Raw genomic sequence first — 6000 nt, 5'->3', positions numbered from 1 at the left:
TTTGAGATGCGTTAGCGATATCTCCGAAACCTGTGGACCAAAAAAAAAATTTTTTTTCGTATGAAAAACTACAAACGATTTAAAACGTATTTCAAAAACAAAAAACCCAAATTTACTTAAATTGCTTGGTTTCCGCACAATGTATTATATTTTCGGAGTAACTATAAAAACTACAAAAAAATGAATTTCACTACAATCAATTCCATCGTTTGTAGTTATAGGAAAAGTACTTTTAGTGCTTCCAAATTGCTGCGTTCTTGGTTTTTTTGAGATGCGTTAGCGATATCTCCGAAACCTGTGGACCAAAAAAAAAATTTTCTTTCGTATGAAAAACTACAAACGATTTAAAACGTATTTCAAAAACAAAAAAACCAAATTTACTTAAATTGCTTGGTTTCCGCACAATGTATTATATTTTCGGAGTACCTATAAGAACTACAAAAAAATGAATTTTACTACAATCAATTTCATCGTTTGTAGTTATAGGAAAAGTACTTTTAGTGCTTCCAAATTGCTGCGTTCTTGGTTTTTTTGAGATGCGTTAGCGATATCTCCGAAACCTGTAGACCAAAAAAAAAATTTTTTTTCCTATGAAAAACTACAAACGATTTAAAACGTATTTCAAAAACAAAAAAAACCAAATTTACTTAAATTGCTTGGTTTCCGCACAATGTATTATATTTTCGGAGTAACTATAAGAACTACAAAAAAATGAATTTCACTACAATCAATTTCATCGTTTGTAGTTATAGGAAAAGTACTTTTAGTGCTTCCAAATTGCTGCGTTCTTGGTTTTTTTGAGATGCGTTAGCGATATCTCCGAAACCTGTGGACCAAAAAAAATTTTTTTTTCGTATGAAAAACTACAAATGATTTAAAACGTATTTCAAAAACAAAAAAACCAAATTTACTTAAATTGCTTGGTTTCCGCACAATGTATTATATTTTCGGAGTAACTATAAAAACTACAAAAAAATGAACTTCACTACAATCAATTGCATCGTTTGTAGTTATAGAAATCACAAAAAAAATTTGGATTTTTTCAAAGCGGGTTCCAGCGTGATGCAGCTGTGAAAGCCTCCTGCAAATATAATGGTGCTGTAATTGCAAACAAATCAAACTCCTATATGAGGCTACTTTATTTTCTATGTATTTTTCTTGTATTTTCTCTTATATTTTTTGTCGAGGGAGCCAATAAGGTTTCAATACTGGTGAAAGTATGTGAACTATATTTGAAAAAACTAACGAAATACAAGAAAAATTCAACGTAGTTCATTAAAAACAAACAAACCAGTTTGTATTTCGATAGGGTTTTTTGACATTAGGCAGTTTTTTCTTTATTTTTTCTGACAAATGAAATTTTTTTTTTAGTTTCAAAATTTTGTGCATAAAAACACAATTAAATTCAAAGTGTAAATTGTGTGTGCAAATGAGTTTTCAATAAGTGTACATTTTTCAGTTTTTCATAGTGAACTTGGGTACAGAAATTCAAATTAAAAAGTTTTTCACAATAATTTGAAAAACTCTACGTTTTCTCTGCTTTTTACAATTAAAGGAGTAACCCTCCGTAATAAATTAAACTTTTAATGAAAATCAATAACTCTGAACTGAACACTTTTCGCCATGATATAAAATTAAAATGCTGTGGAACAGGAGCAACACTTTTGTTACTACATAAACCCTGTTTCAATCTTTTACGTCTCTGCACAGAACCCTAATTGACCTTTTTCAACCGAAACAACAATGGCAACCCAGATTTTCCTGTTATGCCCACTTAAGCGAGTGCCTGTCAGAAAGAAGTCAACACACTTGTACTTGTACACTGTGCTTTCTACTCGCTTTTTTAAATTTCCCATTCTTTTGAGTTTAGATTTGAATGTAAGAGATCGTTTGGTTTATATTTTATATATTATTTGGTTTTTTAAGCCAAATTTTAACAAAAAATTTAATATCTTTACAGTATATAAGTAAATTATATCAAAATTACGAAAAAAGAAAAAAATGCCATAATTCTATACCAAATACGAAAAAAGGGATGAAACATGTTAATTGGATTGGTTTATTGGCGCAAAATATAAATAAATTAAATTAAGTAGAAGAAAATGAAAAAGTTCTGCAGGGCGAATTCAAAAGCCCTTGGAATCTTGGCAGGAATACTGTGGTTATGCATATATAAATAAATTAGCGGTACCCGACAGATGATGTTCTGGGTCACCCTGGTCCACATTTTGGTCGATATCTCGAAAACGCCTTCACATATACAACTACCACCACTCCCTTTTAAAACCTTCATTAATACCTTTAATTTGATCCAAATATCGTACAAACACATTCTAGAGTCACCCCTGGTCCACCTTTATGGCGATATCTCGAAAACAGGTCCATCTATAAAACTAAGGCCCACTCCCTTTTAAAATACTCACTAACACCTTTCATTTGATACCCATATCGTACAAACAAATTCTAGAGTCACCCCTGATCCACCTTTATGGCGATATCTCGAAAACGCGTCCACCTATAGAACTACGGCCCACTCCCTTTTAAAATACTCATTAACACCTTTCATTAGATACCCATATCGTACAAACGCATTCTAGGGTCACCCCTGGTCCACCTAAATGGCGATATCTCGAAAAAGCGTCCACCTATAGAACTAAGGCCCTTTTAAAATACTCATTAACACCTTTCATTTGATACCCATATCGTACAAACAAATTATAGTGTCAGCCCTGGTCTACCTTTATGGCGCTATCCCTAAATGGCGTTCACCTATATAACTATACCCCACTCCCTCTTAAAATACTCTTTAATACCTTCCATTTGATACACATGTCATACAAACACATTCCAGGGTTACACTAGGTACCTTTTCTTACATGGTGATTTTCTCTTATTTTGTCTCTATAGCTCTCAACTGAGTATGTAATGTTCGGTTACACCCGAACTTAGCCTTCCTTACTTGTTTCAAATAAATTTAAGGAAACTGCCTCAAACTTAATTCGATCTCTATTCGCTGATTATTGGGTTAATAACTAAATTTTATAGAAAAAATGACGAAAGCCCTTTACACAAAAGAAGATTTGACAGAAGCGCTTAATGGTGTTACTAATGAAAAAAATAAAAAACAAAAATAAAAAAAAAATTTTTTGTAATAATAAATAAAAGTAATTTTTAGAAAAGTAACAAGTTCCATCAATTGAATAAATTTTTTTTATTGTTTATTTTTGTTTTAAACCTTTTTCATTTAATGTTACTTATTTTATATCAATAATGTTTAAAGTTCTAAGAAATCTTAGATTTAATAAAAAAATACAAAACCAACAAAAAAAAAAAAAAAAAAAATAACAACAAAAAAACAAAAATAAAAAGTTTTTGAAAAGTACGTACATTAAACTAATTTTTATACTCAGTTGAGCAGAGCTCACAGAGTATATTAAGTTTGATTGGATAACGGTTGGTTGTACATATATAAAGGAATCGAGATAGATATAGACTTCCATATATCAAAATAATCAGGATCGAAAAAAAATTTGATTGAGCCATGTCCGTCCGTCCGTCCGTCCGTCCGTTAACACGATAACTTGAGTAAATTTTGAGGTATCTTGATGAAATTTGGTATGTAGGTTCCTGAGCACTCATCTCAGATCGCTATTTAAAATGAATGATATCGGACTATAACCACGCCCACTTTTTCGATATCGAAAATTTCCAAAAACCGAAAAAGTGCGATAACTCATTACAAAAGACAGATAAAGCGACGAAACTTGGTAGATGAGTTGACGTTATGACGCAGAATAGAAAATTAGTAAGATTTTGGACAATGGGCGTGGCACCGCCCACTTTTACAAGAAGGTAATTTAAAAGTTTTGCAAGCTGTAATTTGGCAGTCGTTGAAGATATCATGATGAAATTTGGCAGGAACGTTACTACTATTACTCTATATGTGCTAAATAAAAATTAGCAAAGTTGGATGAAGAACACGCCCACTTTTTAAAAAAAAAATTTTTAAAATTCAAATTTTAACATAAAATTTAATATCTTTATTGTATATAAGTAAATTAAGTCAAAATTCAACTCCAGTAATGATATGATGCAACAAAATACAAAAAAAAAAAGAAAATTTCAAAATGGGCGTGGCTCCGCCCATTTTCATTTAGTTTGTCTAGAATACTTTTATTGCCATAAGTCGAACAAAAATTTACCAATCCTTCTCAAATTTGGTAGGAGCATAGATTCTATGACGGTAACTGTTCTCTGTGAAAATGGGAGAAATCGGTGGAAGCCACGCCCAGTTTTTATACACAGTCCACCGTCTGTCATTCCGCTCGGCCATTAACACAATAACTTGAGCAAAATCCGATATATCTTTACTAAACTTAGCCCACGTACTTACCTGAGCTCACTTTTTCTTGGTATAAAAAATGGGCGAAATCTGACCATAACCACGCCCACTTTATCGATATCGAAAATTACGAAAAATGAAAAAAACGCCATAATTCTATACCAAATACGAAAAAAGTGATGAAACATGGTAACTGGATTGGTTTATTGACGCAAAATATAACTTTGGAAAAAACTTTGTAAAATGGGTGTGACACCTACCATATTAAGTAGAAGAAAATGAAAAAGTTATACAAGGCGAAATCAACAGCCCTTGGAATCTTGGCAGGAATACTGTTAGTGGTATTGCATATATAAATAAATTAGCAGTACCCGACAGATGATTTTCTGGATCACCTGGTCCACATTTTGGTCGATATCGCGAGAACGCCTTCACATATACATCTAAGGGACACTCGCTTTTAAAACCCTCATTAATACCTTTAATTTGATATCCATATCGTACAAAAACATACCAGAGTCACCCCTGTTCCACCCTAATGGCGATATCTCGAAAAGGCGTCCACCTATAGACCTAATGCCCCCTCCCTCTTAAAATGCTCAGTAAAACCTTTCGTTTGATACCCATATCGTACAAACATTCTAGAGTCACCCCTGGCCCACCCTAATGGCGATATCTCGAAAAGGCGTCCACCTATAGACCTAGTGTCCACTCCCTCTTAAAATGCTCAGTAACACCTTTCGTTTGATACCCATATCGTACAAACATTCTAGAGTCACCCCTGGCCCACCCTAATGGCGATATCTCGAAAAGGCGTCCACCTATAGACCTAATGCCCACTCCCTCTTAAAATGCTCAGTAACACCTTTCGTTTGATACCCATATCGTACAAACATTCTAGAGTCACACCTGGCCCACCCTAATGGCGATATTTCGAAAAGGCGTCCACCTATAGAACTAAGGATTACTCCCTTTTAAAATACTCATTACCACCTTTCATTTGATACCCATATCGTACAAACACATTCTAGAGTCCCCCTGGCCCACCCTAACGGCGATATCTCGAAAAGGCGTCCACCTATAGACCTAATGTCCACTCCCTCTTAAAATGCTCAGTAACACCTTTCGTTTGATACCCATATCGTACAAACATTCTAGAGTCACCCCTGGCCCACCCTAATGGCGTTATCTCGAAAAGGCGTCCACCTATAGACCTAATGTCCACTCCCTCTTAAAATGCTCAGTAACACCTTTCGTTTGATACCCATATCGTACAAACATTCTAGAGTCACCCCTGTCCCACCCTAATGGCGATATCTCGAAAAGGCGTCCACCTATAGACCTAATGCCCACTCCCTCTTAAAATGCTCAGTAACACCTTTCGTTTGATACCCATATCGTACAAACATTCTAGAGTCACACCTGGCCCACCCTAATGGCGATATCTCGAAAAGGCGTCCACCTATAGAACTAAGGATTACTCCCTTTTAAAATACTCATTACCACCTTTCATTTGATACCCATATCGTACAAACACATTCTAGAGTCACCCTGGCCCACCCTAATGGCGATATCTCGAAAAGGCGTCCACCTATAGACCTAATGCCCACTCCCTCTTAAAATGCTCAGTAACACCTTTCGTTTGATACCCATATCGT

The sequence above is a fragment of the Eurosta solidaginis genome, chromosome 1 (assembly GCF_040869045.1).
Source record: "Eurosta solidaginis isolate ZX-2024a chromosome 1, ASM4086904v1, whole genome shotgun sequence".
In the NCBI taxonomy this organism is placed as follows: domain Eukaryota; kingdom Metazoa; phylum Arthropoda; class Insecta; order Diptera; family Tephritidae; genus Eurosta; species Eurosta solidaginis.
This window is presented reverse-complemented; position numbering follows the sequence as displayed.